The 23235-nt window shown below is 39.9% G+C and overlaps 1 long non-coding RNA gene across 1 annotated transcript in view; it reads left to right on the top strand.

Moving 5' to 3' along the window:
• Positions 1-23235, top strand: part of LOC122539360 — a 31324-nt gene that overhangs the window by 4325 nt on the left and 3764 nt on the right. The window contains exon 2 of the long non-coding RNA XR_006309053.1: positions 7280-7320. This is a non-coding gene — a long non-coding RNA (uncharacterized LOC122539360). The remainder of the gene's footprint in view (positions 1-7279; positions 7321-23235) is intronic.

Genomic DNA, 23235 nt, shown 5'->3' with positions numbered 1-23235 from the left:
TTGGAACTCTCTATTCCAGGTGACTAGAAGCTCAATAATTCAGTAGGTTCAAGACTAAATTGATAGGTTTCTGGAGACTAAAGTCATCCTGGATGAGAAGAAAGCGTGGAACAATGACACTGGGGAGATGAGTAGCCTAGATGTTTAATAGCAGGGCATGCTCGATTGGCTAAATGGCCTACAATCCTATGAACCTGTTGGACTATAACCTGGTGTTGTGTGAATTTTAACTGGGAAGGATATATGATCCTGTTGAAATGCAGCGTACATTTTCTTTAACAATATCTGAACTCCAGGGTTAAATTATCAGTAATAATTGCACAAACTTGGATAGTCAATTAATACTTTTTGATCAGTATTTTCAAGATATTAAGGAGTACAGAATAAATAGAAATTAGTTCTGCTAGTTAACAAGTTTAGATTTGGAGTCATAGTCTTTTAAAAAAAAGTCAGAACTTTCAGGAGCGAGATTAAACATGGCACACACAGTGGGTGTAGATTAGTGTGGTGCTGGAAAAGCACAGTAGGTCAGGCAGCATCCGAGGAGCAGGAAAATCGACGTTTTGGGCAATTTCCTGATTAAGGGCTTCCTGCTCCTCGGATGCTGCCTGACCTGTTGTGCTTTACCAGCACCACATTAGTCTAGACTCTGATTTCCAGCATCTGCAGTCCTCACTTTTGCCTACACACAGTGGGTGATTAAAGTTTAGAACTCTCTTCCACAAATGGCTGTTGACACCAGATTAATGTTTAATTTAAAATCTGAGATTAATAGATTTTTGTTAAACTAAGGTAGTAAGAAATTTGGGCAAAGACAAACATGGCATTAGGTTGCAGGTCAGCCATGATCTTAATATACGGTGTAACAGGCTCAAAGAGCTAACAGCCTTTACCCATCCTTATGGTTTTCACTGAGATCCTTGAGGAATTTATAATTGTTTGGAATCCAGAAAAGGGCCTGCTTTTTTTTTTTGAAAATAGTGCTTTGGAATAATTTTCATCCATCTTAATAGGCAAGCAAGGCTTAATATCTAATCTGAAAACAATTTTACTCAGTTCTGCATAATCAGCATTATGGGTTACAGTGTACCTTAAGTTTTCCCACTCCATTCCCCACACCTAATTTTAAAGCAAGAGTGTTGCCATTGAGGTAAACTGTCACTCAAAGGGAGAATCAATGAGATCATTGTTTGAAGGAAGCAAATAAGTTAGGTTGCATGACATTTTTTTTCTACTGTTCGTTGCAAAGTCAAGATTTAGCAATTGAACTTCCATGAGGGTTTTCTCACTTGTTTGCTATTACTTTTACTGAAAATGCAAGCAAACTCTACAAAAATGGCATAAACATTTATTGAAACTGGTTTTAAAGCAAACAATTGAGAGAACCCCACAGATGTTCAACTCAAAATAACTGAAGAAATTGCTTTTTCGGTGGAATAAAGGGGGAGAGCAAAAAAAAATCCCAAATGCAGGAGCAGAGGTAATAGGCTAGAGCAGGTGTCTGGTTAACCTTCTCAAATAACGTAATGTAATTAGGATGGATTAGATGATAATTAAGACCTTCACACTGATACACAGGGGAATGAGAAAGGCAGAAGAAATTAATAAAAACAAGGGTAATACATACAAAATATACCTAAAAAGAGAGGTCTCAATCTTAAGGTGCTTAATTAACCAAAGATTCTAAAAAGTGCAGAAAGGGATGTTGGTAGACAGATCAGTGGAAATGTTTGTTCTGGAGGAGAGCAGTGGATTGAATAGAATTTTTTTTCATGAGCAGAGAGAAATGTTTTGACTAGAAACAGTTTCGTATCTGACCAGATGTGAGGTACAAGCACCGCTTCAGATTGTGCATCATCTAAACCAACCTGAGCACAACAATAAGAAAACCGAGAGGCTGGACTAATGGCACACAGTTGTTCATCAAAATTGAAATTGGTTTGTTTCTTTTTCATCTCCAATGATACCTTCCTATGCAAGAGCAAGAGGGGCTACATATGCCTTTATGCTTCCTCAGTGACCAAGGCTCTAAACATTCCTACCAGATTAAATAGGGAATTATTTGCCCTTCATTCAGCTTAATGTACCGGATGATGATCAATGCTCATGATGTCTTCTCTCTATATTGCAGAGGTCAAACACAGATTGGATGATGGCCTCATGGAGCATTTCCGTTTATTTGCCTGTAAATTCCGATCTCCCTGTCCATGGCCTCCTACATTGTTCCGATGAAGCTTTGTGTAAGGAACAGCACCTCATCCTTTGGACAAAACAAACTTCACAGCATTCTGGACTCAACAATTTCAGTTCATGACCTCTGCTCCTATTTTGCCTTTTTTTTTAGATGACAGCTATTGTTAATTATTCTGCACATTCTTATTTGCACACATCTTTTGATTTTCTACATGATCCATTACCACCTTTAATTTTTCCTTGCATCATCATCATCTCTTTTGTCACTTTCCACTCTATCAATTACCTTTTATTATTTTTCTCCCAATTCTCTTTCCCTACCTCTGACCCAGCTTTAAACTGTTCAATGTCAAACTATTCGATTTGAGGTGATGACTTAGTGGTATTATCAGTAGAGTGTTCATCCAGAGACCAAGATAATGTCCTGGGGAACCGGATTCAAATCCCACCTTGGCAGATGGTGGAATTTGAATTCAGGTTTTAAAAATCTAGAATGAAGAGTCTAATGATGACCATGAATCCATTGTCAATTGTTGAAAGAAACTACCTGGTTCACTAATGCCCTTTCGGGAAGGAAACTACTATCCTCACCTGGTCTGGCCTACATATGACTCCAAACCCACTGCAATAAGGGTAACTCTTAACTGCCCTCTGGGGCAATTAGGGATGGGCAATAAATGTCCACATCCCATGAATGAATTTTTTAAAATGCAGTTCTGATTAAAGATCATCAACCTGAAAGATTAATGTATAATCTGTTTTGGCAAATAACACTAGATGTGCTGACCATTTCCAGCATTTTGATTTTGACAAACTATTGTGTTTTGTTTACATAACATTGAAGTGAGGACAATTTTGATTCATCACAATGTGATATGGACAGGAAGGGCAGACAAGTAGTCAACAAATTTTACCAATATGATCACACGTGTCAAACAAAATGGTGGAAGCAAATGCATTGTTAAGCAGTTTTGAAGGAAATAGGTGGATCAGGGAGGAAAAGTCTACAGTAATTGATTCAAGAGATATTATTCATTACTTTCCAATATTTACTCAGTATTGTGAATGAGTTAATGGCATGTTGGAGAGGCTTGAAAATTGAATATTGGAAGAGATGGATTTTGCATTCAAGCATTTTTGGAGAGAGAAAGGATCGTAAATAGGAGGATATAAGGATGGAAGCTTTAGGGAAATATATTGATAATAATTGGAAGAACGGTCTTTTAATGCTTTTAAGGAAGAGGTGAGTAGAATCTTGATAAGCAAGGGGGTGAGAAGTTATAATCAGATCAGCCAGGATCTTATTAAATGAGTGTACAGACTTGAGGGTTGAAATGATCTTCTCCAGCTCCTTGTTTGAATGTTCATGTAACAATTTTGAATCAGGTTTTGCAAGAACACAGAAAGCGTTGGCAATCATAAGATCAAGGAGATGCAGCTGAATAATTAGGAACTGAGTCAGTTAAGGGACAAGGTAGTAAATCAATAACTTGCACTTATATAGTGCCTTTCATGACCTCAGAATGTCCAAAAGTATTATACAGCTAATGATGTGCTTTTGAACTATAGTCCCCCTGCTACAATTTAGGGAAATACATTTGCCAAGTTGCACATAAGTGAAAATGAGATAAATGATCTGCTTTCTGTAAATTTGGATTAGAGATTTCTATTAGTCAGGAAAAGGGGAAATTTCCTGCCTTTTGTTGAGTAGTGCATTTTTTATAGTCCCACTAAGACAGGTAATGCATAATTAATCTTATTATTCATCATTTTCATCTTCAATACTCCCTCAGTATTATATTGAACTGTCATCTTAAATTATCTGCTCTAGTAACTAAGTTATCATTTGATTGCTTGGAAAATAGAAAATAAGAGCTGATGTAGGCCTTTAGCTCTTACAACCTGCTCTATCATTCAATGTGATTATGGTTGATCATCCAACTCGTTGCCCTGTTCCTGCTTTCTCCCATACTCTTTGATCCCTTTAGCTCAAAGAACTACATCTAACATAGAAGAAAAGGAATCCCTACAGTATAGAAACAGGCCAATTGTCCCAACAAGTCCACACCGACCCTCAGAAAACCATCCCTTCCAGACCCATTCCCTAATACTCTACATTTCCCCTGACTAATAAAAATAACCTACACATCTCTGAACACTACGGGCAATCTTTGGATTGTGGGAGGAAACTAGAGCACCCGGAGGAAACCCATGCAGACACTGGGAGAATGTAGGAGAAAGTGAGGACTGCAGATGCTGGAGATCAGAGTTGAGTGTGGTGCTGGAAAAGCACAGCAGGTCAGGCAGCATCCAAGGAGCAGGAGAATCACAGTTTTGGGCACAAGCCCTTCATCAGGAAATGGCTTGTGGGCTGAGAGATAAATGGGAGGGGGTGGTGGGGCTGGGGGAAAGGTAGCTGGGAATGTGATAGGTAGATGAAAGTTCTGGGGGGGAAGGTGATAGGTCAGAGAGGAGAGTGGAGCAGATAGGTGGGAAGAAAGATGGACAGGTCAAGAGGGCGGTGCTGAGTTGGAGGTTTAGGACTGGGATAAGGTTGAGGAAGGGAAATGAGGAAACTGGTGAAATCCACATTAATCCCGTCTGGTTACAGGGTCCCAAGGTGGAAGATGAGGCATTCTTCCTCCAGGCATTGGGATTGGTGATGGAGGAGGCCCAGGGTCTGCATATCCTTGGTGGAGTGGGAGGGGGAGTTAAAGTGTTTATTTTAATTTCCCCTCCCACTCCACCAAAGACACGCACGTCCTCGGTCTCCATTGCCAATCCCAAACCACCCAATACCTGGAGGAAGAATGCCTCATCTTCCACTTTGGGACCACTGAACACCGTGCCACCACATGAGCAACTGACTCAGAGACCAGAAGGTAATTATTGAGCAAAGGCTGATTTCTACAAGAAATCAGTTTGGTGAAATTAGAACAGAAATCGGAAGAAACTGCGCTGTAATTTAAGTTCTTCATTCAGTCAAATACTCACAGGTAAATTAACCTATTGGTGATACTGCCAAAGTAGGAAACTGAGGGAGGGGGAAGAAGATTAGTTTTAACCTGGAACAGTAAGTAGGTTTGGCTGGGGATAGGTTAGAAGTGGCTGAAAATGATATGTACATGTCTGGAAGCTGTGCTTTTCCAGCACCACACTCTCGACAGCTGTTTCTAATGCACTGACTTCCATTGTTAATTTTGGCATGTTTGGCCAGTTATGTGTCATGCTTCTCTGGAGACTAGTTAGTAAGGTTTGCTTGATGAGCTCCCAGTTTGGCGAACCTCCTACCTAAAATAATGGAATACTTTGTCGAAGTTATGGCCTCTTGCTGAGAGCTCTCTCTCACCCACCTTCTCCCTCTTTGGGTTGCTTGTGTCCCTTTGCATTGCCTCAGTTTACTCTACATTATGTTCTGTAGCCAATGGGGATGGGAATTCTCAGAGCTATGAGTGGAAGCAAGTTATCGGAGTAGGACACATGAGGTGCAAACCAAAGCCTTCATCATGTCTCATTCCATTCATATTGACTTCAGTAGCTTTAAATGTGGAGTACAAACCAGTAAGTGTGAGTCTTTTTCCAATAACAGCCAGTCGACCTCAATCAGGAATAAACTGGAAGTTGCTGATGATCTCCTTTAAATAGGTTGAGGGTTCTTTCTGTTGATGAATGCATGTTCAGTTGAACAAGTTTAAGAGAGGACACTAGCTGGAGTATTCACATTGAAAATAACAGAATAGACTCAAATTTGCATAACAAGGTGACTGATGTCACAATCTGCCCAGATTTTATACCTGTGGTACACATTCCCAGTTCCTATGCTCCTATTCAGCCAAACTCATCCCATTGCAGAAATCAGTTCAGAGCAACTTTAGACCAATGCAACACCCCAAAAGTATGATGTTACAAACTGATTTTAAAAATAAGTGAAGAAGAATAGGAACAAGATTCCTGCTGAAAGTATTCACTGAACATAAACTGTCAGAAAAGCTAATTATGTACCAGGATCCATCTAAAAGGCATTTGACTTGAAGTTCCTCATGTATTAACAGATCATTTGGAACACTTCACAATTTTATACATTCTCTTTTCAAAACATATGTTGATACATTGAAATGCTTTCAGAGAACAGCAGAATGATTTCAAAAGTTAGGGCTCTAAGCATGAAAAGGGTAGCCAAAACAGAACTGGTTATCATCAGAAAAAATAAACTTTTGATGGAGACACAATCCAGGTCTTTAAAATTCTGAGGATCATTTCCAATAATGGTTTGTGGATAAATGCACTGTGTATTGGAAATATGCCATGTAGATGAGAGGGATCAGGCTTCTTTCACAGTCTGTGATTAACAAATCTCTATGCCTGAGTAAAGGAAAAAAAATGGCTGGGTTCTGATTCCAGAATACTAACTGGTGCTTCCTGGTGGAAAATATGCATCTATAGAAATTAGAGTTGAGCAATGAATCCTCACAATTACCAGTTAGCTTGTAAAACCTACAGGAAGGACTTTGCACTGAAGAAATATCAGCTCCATTTCATAATTCGAATGGACATAGACAACGTCTGAACATGCATTCTGTGCAAACGTCAGTTCTCATCGAAGGAACAGTAGTTAGAATTAAATTGTATTGAGCAGAACACAGCCTACAATATAATAATAAAATGATATGCACTGCCATTGCATTAACCAGTTAGAAAGTGCTTAATTCATGGGCAGATTGAGAGAAAAGACGCATGTTACAAACTATCAGTACAGAGAGAAATTGGCATTGAAACAAATTCACACCACTTGTCATAAAATAATAAATTGTAATCAATCACTCACCATCATATTGCACTTTTTATCAGAGCAAAACCGTCCTCATTATAAAGGAGCATTTCTCTGACTTATTGTGAAGTATGAGACTCAAGATTTGATACTGCATATAGAAATAACAATTTTAAAATAACAATTTATAATTTACAAAACAACGATTCAATTTTCTACATCTATACTTCTCCAGCTGACATTGATGTATTGTATTAACAGACTCGGACATTGTTTTGTACTTAAATTTAAATTTTCCTCTTGGTTTTCTCTTGTTAGACACTGACAAATGGGTGATGTTATTGCAATGAAGTCTCAAGGTAAGTGAAGCCACTAACACCTTCCAAAGAATGAAGTGTATGCAAATTAGAATCAATTCCCTTCCTTGTGTTAAAGCTGCTTTAACACCTTACCGTCAACATCCACAAAGCAATGTGGATTCTTTACCTTCAAACATCTTCCCTACCGAAGGATTGATGGAAACTATGGATATTTGCATATCTGGGGTTTGAAAGAAAAGGAGTGATGGAAGAGGAAGGTGAAGTTAGAGGGTCAGAGATGTTGACCTTAGCTGAAAATCATAAGGTTTGGATTACACAGGTTCTGCTATTAAAAGGTATAATTTTGAAGAGCATCTGCAGACAGTGGAGAAAGTGCTGACAGTACAATAGATCAATTAGAGAAGTCCATTAGCTATTCATTTGGCATTGTGAAGATGGTTCCTTAGCATTTAGTACATCGTGAAATCCAGTCAACTTCTCCAGACAGATTTTAATCACATTCCTGCATGACACAACCCATAAAAATAGTCTTTGTTCCTGAAATATACTTGGTTTGCTGCTGTTGAAGCCCAATGTGCCAGATTGATGACAACTGTCCCAATGTGCCTTTGCTGCTATGAAACAGGAAAGTATCTCTTAAGAGTTCTTCCCATTTTAGTGGAGTCATTAAATCTTATTTCCTGAAGATTTTGTGGCTTTGTGAAAACAGTGCCAAATTTTCAGGAGCCAGACAGGGATACTTTCATGTGAAACAGCTGCATCCCAGGAGAGCAGCCCACCTGAGCCCTAATAACAAGACATTCATCACACAGCAGGGCTTGGTGGCTGTGAAACCAGAGACACCTTTGTCTCATAAACCTCACATTGACTTACAGTAGCCAAACACTTTTGGATCCAGGAAGTCTTGAGGTCTGGCATGAGTTTAAAGTCAAGATTTCATACCTTCCATTGCTACCACTGTAAGGTATGATATTAAGAAGACTTATAAAAGAAAGCAGAGAAAATTATCAAAAAGAGGTGGAGGACATATCTCATATATTTGTTATAATTCATTCATGTATCATGCTGCAAATAGAGCCCTGTCACTCCTGAGTCACGACAAAAGTAAAGATTTTATAAAGTATGCAAAGTTCCCCAATTTATCCGCCTCTTAAGATCCAGGGTATTGAAAACAATGATTAGGTTTTTTAAACTGAACAAGAATTATTATTTATCACAAGTAATTAGACTCTAGCAATGGGTAAACAGTTATAAACATTGGCATATAACACTATTAAATAAAGCTTTTAACCTCTGCTCACATAGACAGACTATAAAATAAGGAAAATAGGTTATTGGGTGGGGTGTGTGTGGGGACAGGGGGGTGTTGGAGATGGAAACTGGAAAGCGAGTTCAGTAGTCTTTATTTCCAGGTTCTACGGTTGAAATGATTTTGTAACACCTTGTAGCATATGCTTTAGGTATCTTTCTCCAGATGCTTCTACTGTTTGGTAAGATACAAAAGATGACCAATTAATTTCGCAGAATTTCATAGGTCCCTATTGTGTGGAAACAGACCATACTGCCCAACAAGTATTGACTTTGGAGGACACAGAGACACTCCTGAGCTGGAGAAGAACTGAAAACCTCTCTCTCTAGATTAGAGTTGTGTTGGAAAAGCCCAGCAGTTCAGGCAGCATCTGAGGAGCAGGAAAATCAACGTTTCAGGCAAACGTCCTCTCCCACTGCATCTCCAAGTCATTTCCTCTGCCCTGAAGCTCTTCAACCATGTCCTGAAACAGATTCGCTACCAGCACCATTCTAATCTAGAATCTGGTTTCCAGCATCTGCAGTCCTTGTTTTTACCTAGTTGATGAAAACCTCTCTCTCTCTCTCTCTCTCTCTCTCTCTCTCTCTCTAATTTATTCCCAACTTCAGGTTTACTTGAGAATCAATCACAGTTTTTGGCAGACAAAAAGGTTTCTGTCATTGGGATAATTAGCCACTAGTCCATAGACCAATAAACTTCTCATTGCCAACAAAAACTATGTTAGTGCAACTCCTCAGCTCCAAATCATCTCCAAGTCAAAGTTCAATTACTGCTGTTTCAAACAGTTGTTTATATGCTGCTTGCAAAAGATGATAGGTTACTTGTTTTCAAGACATACAGACACGCTTTCTCATTTCAGTCCAGTTATTAAAAAAAAGCAAATAAAAGTCCTGATTATTTATATACTGTTCAGGACCATATCTGAACTGCACCCAGATTATAAACACTCCGAGGCAATCAAGCATCTCACTAATCACAGGCAAGTTGTACAATATAATAACTGAAAATAGTTTGGGAGATGACATAATCCATGTCTTTAACATACAGAAGGAAAGAGTTATGCAGGTTTTAACATGTTATTTATCTGAACCATTTTCATTTTATTGGAGGATACATATGTGTAATCTCTCAGCCGAGACAGAGGCCTTTGCTTGCTCTCGACAGATTTCCATCTAATGTACTAAAGAACAATAATCTCCATTAAAAAAGATGACTGACCATCAGGTTAAGAATGACTTAATAACTCAGGCAAAGTAAATGTTCTCAGTATCAGTCTTGTGGCTTTCTTAATAAATAATCAAAACTGTAATTCAGAAGGGCTGAAACCTTTACTTCATGTCTGCATGCATTTGAGATTTAATCTTAAACTCTCTAATTTTAATGAGAGAAAGCAACATTTCTAGAGTATTCTTAAAACTCTTTATAAACATTACAATATGTTAAATGTTCCAGTATGTGTGGCACCTGCAATTGTTTTTATATTATACCTTGAACATCATAAAATGGTCAAGACACTTCATGGGGCCACAAATTATGGCATCAAACCATGTAAGGAGACATTCAATCAATTTATTAAAATTTGGTCAGAGTTCATTGGTCATTGACAGTTCTGTTAGGACCTTAACAAAGATTTATGAAATACATGGAGGCCTTTTTTAAGTGCACTAAATCCCAATGATAACCATTGGTTTCCTTCTTCCTCATATGGCTTAGCTATTTTCACTTCAAATGCATCTTTACTATTTGCTTCAACCACTCCATGTGGTGGCGAGTTCCACATTCTCAACATTCTTTGATTGAAACCTTTTCTTCTGAATTCCCTTTCAAATTTCTTTCCAATACGCAGTGCACATAATCCATAGTTATTTAAAGGCTGTGTCACATCAATTGCATCAAATTTTCAATGTTAGATTGGACAGAATCTTATAGAGGCCTGAACAACACGAAATATGGCAGAATTATGTGAAATGTCAAGCTTAAGAAACAGATCATAACACCATAAGAAACAGTAACAGAAGTAGGCTGTTTGGCCCTTGAACCTGATCTGTCATGTAGTTGGATCATGATTGATTCAACATTCTTCACATTCACTTTCCTGCCCTTTCCCTTGATTCACTTTTTGATCAAGAAACTATTTATCTCAGCTTTAAATAAACACAAGGACTCTACTCCTCCAGCTTTTTGTGGCAAGGAGTTGTGGAGACTCTCAACATTCAGAGGGAAGAATTTCTTCCTCATCTCAGTCTTAAATTGGTATCTGTTTATTCTGAGATATGTCATCTGGTCCAAGACGCTCCCAAGTGGGGAAACATCCTGTCAGCATTCATTCTGTCAAGCCCTTTAAGAATCTGGTGTGTTTCAATTAGATCACCTCTCATTCTTCTAAATTCCAATGAGTTCCAACCTGTTTAATGTTTATTCATAAGACAATCTCTCCTTATCAGGTATATCCTGGTGAACAGTTTCTGAACGACCTCAATGAAATTGCAGCTTTCCTTAAATAAGGGGATCAAAACTGCTCGTGGTACTCCCATGTGTCACCAGCACCTTATATAGTTTGCAGTAAGACTTCCCTACTCTTATATTCAAGCCCCCTTTAAATAAGGGTCACCATTTCATTGGCCTTCCTGATTACCTGCTGCACCCGTGTGGTAACAAGTACCCCCAATTCCCTTTGCAGTGCAGATCTCTGCAGTTTATCTCCAGTTAAATAATATACTGTTCTTTTATTCTCCCTTCCAACATGAACAACTACACATTTTCCCACATTATACCCAGTTTGTCAACTTGTTTCCAACTTAGGTAACCTATCAATATCTCTCTGTAAACTGATTGTATCCATTTCATGCCTGCTTTTGCACCTACTTTGTGTCGTCTGCAAATTCAGCAACAGTATATTCACTTGCTTCTTCCAGGTCATTAATATATATTGTAAACAGTTCTGGTCCCAGCACTGATCCCTGTGGAACCCCATTGGTCACAGGGCCAACCTGAAAAAAAAACCCTTTTCCCCACTCACTGTTTCCTGCCCATGAGCCAATTCTCTGTCCATACCAATACGCCCCTTCCAACACTGTGGGCTCTTATTTTATGACTTAATCTTTGGGAGGTACTTTGTCAAATTCAGTACAACACAAGTATTCCCCTCTATCCACTCTGATTGAGATTTCCTCAAAAAACTCTAATAAATTAGTCAGACACAATTTCACTTTCATGAAGCCACGCTGACTCTGCTTAATTTGATTATGATTTTCCAAATGTTCTACTATTACTTCCTTAATAATTGATTCTAATACTTTTTCCAACAATAGATGTTAGGCTAATTGGCCTATAGTTACCTGCCATTTGCCTCCTGCCTTTTTTCAATGGGGGTGTCATATTCACAGTTTTCCAATCCTCTAATACCTCAGTAGAATCCAATGATTCTTTTGGAAAATTACAACCAATGCATCCACTATCTCTGTAGCTACATCTTTTAGCATCTGAGGATGCAAGCTATCTGGGCCAGGGGACTTACCTGCCTTAGTCTTGCTGGTTTGTCTAATGCTACTTTTTTAATGGTGGTGGTGGTACTTAATTCCTCCCCTGTATTCTTTAGTATTAATGGAATGATTGATGTATCTTCCAACCTAAAGACTGAGGCAAAATATCTGTTTAACTCCTTGCTCTCTAAAACTGTCTCTTCAGATTCATTTTCTATGGGACGTATGTCCACTTTGACCTCTGTTTTCCTTTTTTATTTAAAGAAGCTCTTAATTTCAGTTTTTGTATTCTTTGCAAGTTTGCCCTCATAGTTAATTCTTTGTCTTTATTATCTTTTTAGTTCTCCTTTATTGGATTCAGAATTTTCCCAGTTCTTCAGGGCTATTACCAACAGTGACCTCCTTGCATGCTTTTTCTTTCACCCTAATATTCTCTTAACTTCCTTGGTTAGCCATGTTGGTTTATCCCTCTTTTTGAATCTTTCCTCCTTACTGGAATGTATTCTTGCTGAGAGTCCTTACATGTCTGCCACTGCTCGCTTATAGTCATTCTTGCTCATTTAACTGCAAAATTTACTTCAGCTAACTCTATTCTCATTTCATTTTAGTTCCCTTCATTTAAGTTAAACACAATTGTTTCCAACTATAGTTTCTCAATCTTGAACTGAATATTAAATTTTACTGTGTTATGATCACTACCTCCCAGGAGATCATTTACTCAGAGGTCATTTGTTAAATCTGCCTCATTACCCCATGATCAGATCCAAGATAGCCTGTTCCCTGGTTGGCTGCCAGACATATTGCTTGAGGAAGCTATCCTTAATGCATTCCATGAATGTGTTGTTGTTGTTACCCTTTCCAATTTGATTAATCCAAAATTAAAATCACCCATAATTATTGTTGCATTCGTTTTAGATGCTCGTATTATTTGTTGATTGATAGCCTTTCTTGCAGAGTGTCAATATAGCAGATGTCATAGAATCCCTAAAGTGTAGAAACAGGCTATTCAGCCCATCGAGTCCACAGTGTCTCTCCAAAGAGCATCCCATCCACACCCAATCCCCTGACCCCGTAATCCTGCTTGTCTTTTTATCATGGTTAGTGAAACTAACCTGCACATCTTTGGACGGTGGGAGGAAACTGAAGCACCCAGAGGAAATCCACACAAACACAAGGAGAATGTGCAAACTGCACACAGGCAGTCACCTGAGGATGGAATCGAATCCGGGTTCTTGGCCCAGGAAGACAGCAGCGCTAATCACTGAGAGACCGTGCCACCCACGACAGCACTCCCACCATCGTCTTCTTTCATTTGCTGTTTTTTTACTGCCACCCAAATGGACACTATATCATCACTCACAACTATTCATCATTTCATTTCTTATTAACAGTGCTATCACTCCATCTTTTCCATCTCTCCTGTCTCTCCAAAAGGTTAAACATCCCTGAATGTTAAGTCCCCAGTTTTGGTCTCCTTGTAACCATTGCTTTGTGATGGTTACAAGATCAGATTAATTTAACTCGAATTGTGCCATCAGCTTGTTTACTTTCATACAAATATTTTGTGCACTAAGATACAATGCGTTTACGTTTGCTCCATTTTCGAGTTTCCCTACACCTTTAGGTTCCTTGGTACAATATGACATTCAAATATGCTGTCCCTTACTTTTATTTTCTGGTAACAATCAATTCTATCACTAAACTTTTCCTATACTACCTTCTCTTGTACCTTTTGCGTTTATACTTTTCCATGCAAATGATCCTGTCCTCCACACTCCCCCTGTTTAGTGTAAAGCCCTATCTACAGCCCTAGTTTTGTGATTTGCCAGGACTCTGATCCCAGCATGATTCAGATGGAGTCCGTTCCATCAGAACAGCTCTCTCCTGCCCCATTACTGATGCCATATCCTATAAAATTCAAGCCCATTTCTCCAACACCATTCTTTCAGCCATACATTTACCTCTTTAATCTTGTTGACTCTGTGCCAATTAGCTCATGGCTTAGGTAATCATCTTTTTGGTTCTGCTTTTTAATTTAGCCCTAGTTGCTCCTATTCCCTCTGCAGAACCTCTTTCCTTATTCTACCTATAAGGTTGGGACCTATGTAGACAATGATAGCTGGATCTTTCTCCTTCCACTCCAACTTCCTCTCTAGTTTGGAACAATTCACTGCATGTTTTAACTGAGTATTGGGTGTCCTGGCAACACTCCCACAATGCAGCAGTGAGTTTCTATATCAGGGGATTATTGCTTGTTAACAATCTTCTTAACTGCAGATGTCTCCTTATTATTATGCGGCATTCTATCATACCACATTCCACAAGCACTTTGGACACTGAGAATTCTCAACATGGAAGTCAGGGTGGCTACCTGGAGACTTTAGCTTGCTGCTTACTACCATGTTAGACGCCTGATACCAATATCTTGGGGCATGCTCCATGGGCATCATATATGCACTTCACACCTATGTGTGATACGTGAGAGCCCTCATGGCACATGTCAATCCACTTACAATCCATTTTGCAATTTAATGCTGTAGGACACTATGGCAACCATCATTGTAATGCTGCAACAAGGTGATTTAGTGTTTTGGGACACACACCCAGCTCATTCACTGGACCAGACTGCATCTCCCACCTGTTTGCTTCCTCTTTTTGACATTCATTCACTTTGAGCCTATCTGGATCCTCATAGCATCCCTTGCCTTGCCTTGCCTATTTTGATCTTGCCTCTCTGTTAGAGCTACCAGGCTCTCAATACACTGCACTGCCATTCTGTTTAGTCTAGTCAAAAAGTCAGGATACCTGTCATAGCTATCAGTGGCCCTCAGTCAAGGGTGATAGCCTATAATCAGGGGTTCTGGCACAATAAGTCAAATGCAGCTTCTGCTCCCAGTCCAGCGGTTTGGACACAGCCAAATGTCAGGTTATCAATCACTCACCTTCACTCCTTTCTGACCTATTGGTTTTGTTCAAGAGTGAGAGAGAAGCAAGTGTGATGAAAGTGGGTGGTGCAGTTATTACATTTTGGTACAGGTAGCAAGATGTCCCAAGTGGTCGAATAAGAGTTGAGGCAAGGGAGAGCAAATGATGGAAGATGTTGCAGGTAATATTAATTGTGGCAAAGCATAGGTGTTGATGTGGGGTGGATACAGAGATGGAGTGAGTGTGAGGTAGAGAAAGAAAATGCTGCACTCATGCTGGAGTGGAGAGGGTGATCGATCTTCTTCCTACACTGCTGTGCATTACTTCAGACAGATGAGAGAGCATTGACCTCAGATCACAATGCCATGGTCTGGTGTTGTGGCCTCCACTGCCAGTCCTGTGGGAAGAGGCCATCTTGCTTCTACACCATCCCATCTTGCAGGATCTCCATGTCCATGCTTGCAAAGTGGGGTGCCAATTTTCCCTTCTCAGTTATGGCTGGGCAAATATTAAGAAACCATGCAGGACAGGTCCACATGTTTCGAATCTGGTGACATGTTTAGTAAGATGCAGCGAGTAAACATCTAGGCCTCATGGAGTGAAATCCTCCAAGAACTTGACAAAACTAACATTTAGTAAAAAAAATCTGATTTTCCTTGCATTAATTCTCTTGCCATCCATGAAATTGAGGCTCCAACTTAATCATGTAATATTTATGGGTTAATGATTGGACCGATGTATGTAGAAAGGATGTTGTGTTTGTTCAATCTATGCTGTGGACTGCCTGTCAAAGCATATTTATTGCTATTAAAATTCTGCAGACGCCAATGATTAAATAGGGTCATGGCAGACAAATATTTACAGCTATGAACTGTTAAAGTATTTTCTCAGTATATGCACAGTTTCTTGAAACATGATTGTGATGGTTGATGTAGTAGAGTCTAAAAATAGAAACATTATAGGGACATCGGCAAAGTATGCATGTGTGCAACCAGACAAGCAGAATAAACCCTTACAAAATCAGAATATGTAATACCCCAAAATAACTGACCAAACTTCAATTTGGCTATTATTTTGAAATAAACTAATGAAAGTTAGCATTAAAGCAAAGACATGAATGAGTCAGATTTTTCTGAATGCAAAAAAAATTGCAACAAACATACTTAAAGGACTGTTCAGCATCAAAGCTGGAGCAATGAAGACCAGGCATCAGATACTGCCACCTGCATCACCCTACATCACTTCAGTACAGGGAGCTTAAAAATGAATGTAAGTTTAGCTTAAAAATGAACATAGGTTCAGCCCATTGTCTGTAATAATTCTTTCTGACACTACGTTAATATGTTTGTATGCAGATAGCCATTCTATTTTAAAATTATGTGAAGCAGATTGAGGTAGTACAATGTAATACGATCATATATGAATGTAAATGTTTACTTTTTGGGTAAATAAAATAATCAAAGTCATTCATTTAAAACAAAATTGTGATATTTTTCTACATATTTCCTTGAAAAAATAAAGTTTATTTATTTAAGTTGAGTGCAACATGTAAGGTTTAACCTCTGACCCTTCAGCTACTGGAAACAGTTTGTCCTTATTTACTTTTTTGAAGTTATTCATTTTTTGGAACTTTTAAAATCAAATCTCCTCTTAATCACCCTGCTGTGTGGAAAACAATCCCTTCTTCCTCTGTCTCTGTATAATTAAAGTTCCTCATTCCTGAGATCATTCTTAGAAATTTTCTCTGCACCTTCTTTAACTTGACATTCCTAAAGTAAGATATCAAAATTGGGCCCAACCTTAACTCATTCAAAACCCATTCATTTACTGATACTCCACCATTAAATTTCACATGTTCATATCATAGTCTGCCTATATCCTCCTAAACATGCTACGATGATTGTTATCTTTTACTACATATTTTTGTGTTGTCTGCAAACTTTGAAATTATGGCCAAATCCAGTTCATTAATACATATGCAATAATGTTTTATGTATAGTGGTCCTAATGGCAACCCTTGGGGAACAACACTGTATATTTCCCTCCATCATATAAAGGTAAAGTTGTCATTGTCTTACCAGACCATAGAACTACTCTCTCATTAGAGAGAGAGAGAGAGAGAACTGGTGCTGGTTTAACCTCAAAGTCAGCACATCTCAGGCAAGGGGGAGAATTTAAAAAGAAGTATCCTTTATGCTAACTTCAGCTGCTGTGGGAACTGAACCAATGCTGTTGGTGTCACTCTGCAGCTAGTCAAACGGCCCTCAACAATTTAATATGATGAAAAAGATCATTCAGCTCATGTGTCTGCACTGGCTTTCTGATCATTTTAATTTTGTGCCAACAATCTGCTTTTCTCTGTGTTCCACATTGGATGAAGTCTTCTCAGGCAATGTTAAGAAAGTTGTGAGAGTTGTGTGAAATCAGTAGTAAGGAGATTTCCAGTTTTGTTGAGCAGTGAGATGGAATTCTTGGCCTGCCCCTGTGTGATGCTAGTATTGGGCATGGCCACAAAATCTCCAAGAAGGGTGCAAAGAGGGGGAAAGAAGAGGCATCATGGAGCCCAGCTCTCTCTGATTTTGCACCTTTCACAATGACATCTCTATACAGCACCTTCAAGCGACAGCCAAGCTGCATAGCATCTTGTACTTTGCGGTGAGCATTAACAGACTGACCAGATCCAGAAAATCACCTCAGTGAGACAGCCTAAAGAGTTGAACAAGCCCTAGATGGAAGGGAAAGCCAAAATAAACAACTACACATCCTGAAATATCAGCCAACCCTCAGAACAGCCGGAGGAACAGCCAGCCCTAGCATTATTAAGTGGGCATTACCAGTTCTTGTTGATAAAGTGTGAAGCTGGAAAAAAGCACACCAGGTGTCAAACAGCATCAGAAGAGCAAAGAGTCGACATTTTGGGCAGGACCCTTCATTAGGACTGGTGAGGGGGAAGGGGGCAGAGAAATAAGTAAAGGCAGCAGTGTGGGGCTGGTGAGAAAGGTAGGTGGGATGGCAATAGACTGATGCAGTTAGGAGGTGAATGGGATTGGTCAGTGTGAAGGGTGGGGCTGATGGGTGGGAAGGAACACAGGTTAGGTCAGGTCAAAAGGGTGAGACAGAGAGGGAGGATTGGACTAGGGATGAGGTTGAGATTGGGGAGATTTGGAAGCTGGTGAATTCTATTTTAAGGTCCCTCCATACCTGGCACTTGCCCTGCGGCCGCAGGAGGTGCAACACTTGCCACCACACCTCCCCTCCGACCTCAATCCAAGGCCCTAAAGAATTATTCCAAGTCTGGCAGAGATTTATCTGTATTTCCTCTAACCTGATTTACTGCATCCATTACTCCTAATGTGGTCTCCTCCACATTGGAGAGACTGAGCGCAAACTTGGGGACCGGTTCAGGGAACACCTATGGTCCGTACGCTCTAATTAATCCCACCTCCTAGTCACCAGCCATTTCAACATTCCCTCCCACTCCCCCAACGGCATGTCCATCCTGGGCCTGCTTCACCATCAAAAAATAAGGTCAGATGTAAACTTAGGAATCACACCTCATCTTCCACCTCGGAAGCTTATAACCACACGGCCTTGAAGTGGAATTTACCAGCGTCGAAATCTCTCCAACACCCCAATTGACACTTAGCTAATTTCTGAAATAATTCAGCCCATTGTTTCTATTTAAAACATGTCCCCTTAAATGCCTCAGTCGAAACTCAGATGGCCCTGGAAGTTCTGTGTCCTACTCCTAATTAACTCACTGAGTGACCCCCAAAGGTTTTTCTCACTTCACGTTCACTTTAAAATTGTGTCCACTGGCCCTCGATCCATTCATGAGTGGTAATGTTGCTCCCTATCAACTCTGTCCGGATCCCTCATGATTTTGAAAAGTTCTTTCAAATTTCCTCTTGGCCTTTTCCCTGTAACTGAATTATCTCCTCCCACAACAATTCCCAGAAATCGCCTCTGCACACGTTTCATCATTCCTATAGTATGCTGCTCAGTATGCAATACTTCAGCTGAGGTCTTATACAATTCATCATAACTTCCCTCCTTTTGTACCCTCTGCCCTTGTTTATGAAGCCTCGAATACTATATGCTTTACTATCAACTCTTTCTACCTGTCCCGTCACCTTTCATGACTTACGTACATATATATGCAGGTTTCTTTACTCTGCACATTCTTTAGAATAGTACTCTTTATTTTATTCTGTCTCTCCATGTTCTTTGTTTTCTAGTCTCTTAAACTACCTTCCATCTCTGAGCCAATTCTGTATCCATCATCACTTAAATTCAATAGGCTTTAATATTGATAAGTCTATATTTTTGTAGTGTTTCAACAAACTAGTTTTGGTCAGATTTTGAAACAAATACAATAACCTGATACATTTAGAGAAGTCATCAGAAGCCCTTTGCACTCAAGTCAAGATAACCATTAATTTGTTTTCCTTGATTAATTCAAAGGAGCTGTTTTATGTCAAGTAGAACCCAATGTGGTTATATCCTTGAATTTAAATAAGCTATTTTATGCAAAGGAATGTGGTTCCCTTGTTCAAAAAGGGGAGTAGGGATAACCCTAGTAACCTATTTTATGCAAAGGAATCATTGCATCTGACAAAACAAAATAAACAGCAGCTGAAAAGGAAATGTTAATATAGTCCTAAATGTTACTTTAGGGTTGTCTGCAAAGCTTATTTCAAAAGTCACAAACTACTTCTTGTGGTAGAGTACTAGAATTTCCTGCCTATGTATTTCTACCTCTATTATTTTATTTACAAATAAATTCAGACAGTCATTTACCCTGTTCAAAACAATTCAATGGTGTAAAAATGTTTTGCTGATCCAAATAGAGTCATAGAGATGTATAGCACAGAAACAGCAAGGTTTGTGAAGGTTTGTAGCTCAGGTTGAGGGTGTAGGTTTGCTCGCTGAGCTGTAGGTTTGATAGAAACAGACCCTTCGGTCCAAGTCATCCATGCCGACCAGATATCCCAACCTAACTAATCCCATTTGCTGAAAATGTGTTGCTGGAAAAGCGCAGCAGGTCAGGCAGCATCAAAGGAACAGGAGAATCGACGTTTCAGGCATAAGCCCTTCTTCAGGAATGAGGAAAGTGTGTCCAACAGGCTAAGATAAAAGGTAGGGAGGAGGGACTTGGGGGAGGCGCTTTGGAAATGCGATAGGTGGAAGGAGTTCAAGGTGAGGGTGATAGGCCGCAGTGAGGTGGGGGCAGAGAGGTCAGAAAGAAGATTGCAGGTTAGGAAGGCGGTGCTGAGTTCAAGGGATTAGACTGAGACAAGGTGGGGGAGGGGAAATGAGGAAACTGGAGAAATCTGAGTTCATCCCTTGTGGTTGGAGGGTTCCTAGGCGGAAGATGAGGCGCTCTTCCTCCAACCATCGTGTTGCCATGGTCTGGCGATGGAGGAGTCCAAGGACCCTTTAGGTCCCTTTTATATCTTTCCTATCTCACCATAAAACTATGCCATCTAGTCCTGGATTCCCTCACTCCAGGAAAAAGACTTTGTCTTTTACCCTATCCATACCCCATCCATGACCTGCTGCGCTTTTCCAGCTTACCATGAGCAGGGTTCATTATTAGAGCTAAACTAGCCCCACCATGGCAGTAAACTTGTAGATTTGGTTCATAACAACAGATTATTAAAACCAATTACCGAATAATTTACATGAAAAGGTGTTAGGAAAAAGCATGACCCCAGACAGAGACTTTAGGGCAGCCCAATGGTGTCATTGTAAAATTCTGGGAAACCAAACTGCACCATGGCAAATTTGCAGTTCCAGCCTACAGCCTGCTTCCAGTGTGGTGATAAAATCAGTTTGAAATTGAAACCTTACCGTTTGCAAAGGAGTTACTTTAGGGTTGTCTGCAAAGCTTATTTCAAAAGTCACAATCTACTTCTTGTGGTAGAGTACTAGAATTTACATTCTTTGAACAAGTGAAGAAAAGCAAAAAGAGCAATTTGAACAGCAAATGCATTCATCCTGCACAGGTTTACCTCTTTAACCAGTAGGTTAGTGGTATGGAAGAGTGGCTTTGGGTGCTTCCTTTTGAGAGGAAGCATCTGGGCTCCTCATAATAGCACATAAGAACACCACCCACAGGATTGCAGTTACTACCTTGTACTATTGTAGTTACTTTTGTAGTTGTATTACTGAAATGTGACAAGATAAACAAATCCCTTACTGCAGTTTTATTTCTTTAAAAATTTCAAGTATACACACTCTGCTGCTGAACTTTTATCCTGTTGGAAGTAAGTGTAGTGGTAACTTTGCGCTGCCAATGAATGCACCGATGTATTGACATGTCCTTGGCTCTGGCTTATTTCAGAGAAGCAGCTTCGGGGGGTTGAACCTACTAGTCCACGGTCACGAGTAGCCATTTAAAGTGCTAATCGAGGGGATTCTTCACTCACTCTTTGTTTTAGCCAAATGATTCATGGCCCTCTGATGCTCAAAGATGCTCCCAGCCTGAAAATGCATGATCACAATGTCTCCGGATGGGGTTGCCAGCTGTTCATAACTTTGAGTGCTCCTATTGCCACACTTCATTTTTTTTTTCTGGATGTGGGGCAGCTAGTCCAGGGACAGTCCCCTTCCTCTCAGACCCCTTCAAGGAGGAGAGCACTCACATTCACAATTGCCACACTTCATTTTTTTTTCTCCTGTTCTTTTTTTCTTCTTAAACCCCCACACTACTGCCTAACCTGTGCTTATTTTTCCTCAGCACCCATGGTGTGTGTGTGCAGGTGTGACTCTCCTGGTTATTTTTTTTGTGGCCAGTGACAAGCAGTGCCCTTCTCTCCATTTATTTTGCCACACTTCATGTGTAGTCCACCTATTATCCTTAATTAGATGGGCTCCAGGTGGCCTCTGAATTGGCTGCTGCTTCTGAATGTCCTCTTTACAGAGTCCCACCAGGGACACCTCTAAGCCCCCAATCCTGCAATTCAGCATATTGCCAGGATTAAAACCCTGGAATTAAAATTCAACCTCATTTGTCTGCTTTTTTTTTTCTTTATTTATATTTTCTATTATTCAGCTGGCAACACAATTATGATCTGACAAAATGAAGTCACTGAGGCAGGTATGTGAATCATACTTTCTGTTTGTACTCAACATGCCCTTTAGCAGACCAGCCTATGAATTCTGCTCTTTAACTATCACCTGATTAAAAGTGATTGGGGCAGCAGTTCAGAAATGAGGATTTTCAAGTTATATGACACTGCCCTGTATGCAGGTAAGGAACTCCCCCGCTCACTATATTCTTGCTGACAAGTTTGAGACTTCACATTATAAAACTGTCTCCAGATTTCTGGATTTAGAATCTAACAATCTTTGATGTACTTTTTATTAGCAATAACAGCATATATCACAAATTTCTTTCAAACTTTATTTTATTTTCTTCTCTCTTTGAGGCTGTTTTATGTTAACTTTTGTATTTCTATCAACTTCACAAAATGTTTCACTCAACGAGTATTTATTTAAAAACTACACAGTGACATCAACAAGTTTCATCCCACCATCAAACTCACCATGGACTACTCTCGACTGTCTGTCTCATTCTTGGACACGTGCGTCTCCATCAAGGACAGACACCTCAGCACCACACTCTACCGCAAACCCACGGATAACCTCACAATGCTACACTTCTCCAACTTCCACCCAAAACATATTAAAACAGCCATTCCCTATGGACAAGCCCTACGCATACACCAAATCTGCTCAGATGAGGAGGAATGTGATGGACACCTGGAAGTACTCAAGGATGCCCTCACAAGAACGGGGTACAATGCTCAACTCATCGACTGCCAGTTCCGACGTGCCACAGCAAGGAACCGTAATGACCTCCTCAGGAGACAGACACGTGCTGCAACTGACAGGGTACCCTTCATTGTTTAGTACTTTCCAGGGGCTGAAAAATTACGCCATGTTCTTCGTGACCTGCAACACATTATCAATGAGGATGAGCACCTCACCAAGACATTCCTCACACCTCCATTACTTGCCTTTAAACAACCGCCAAACCTCAAACAGATCATTGTTCGTAGCAAACTGCCCAGCTCTCAGGCCAACTCCATACAACCCTGTCACGGTGGACACTGCAAGACGTGTCAGATTGTGGACATAGATACCACTATTACGTGTGGGAACACCTCCCACCTTGTAAATGGCAAGTACTCATGTGACTCAGCCAACGTTGTCTATCTTATACGTTGCAGG

The sequence above is a fragment of the Chiloscyllium plagiosum genome, chromosome 32 (genome assembly GCF_004010195.1).
Source record: "Chiloscyllium plagiosum isolate BGI_BamShark_2017 chromosome 32, ASM401019v2, whole genome shotgun sequence".
Lineage (NCBI taxonomy): Eukaryota > Metazoa > Chordata > Chondrichthyes > Orectolobiformes > Hemiscylliidae > Chiloscyllium > Chiloscyllium plagiosum.
The sequence above is the reverse complement of the archived record's forward strand: the minus strand, read 5'-3'. Positions and strand labels throughout refer to the sequence as shown.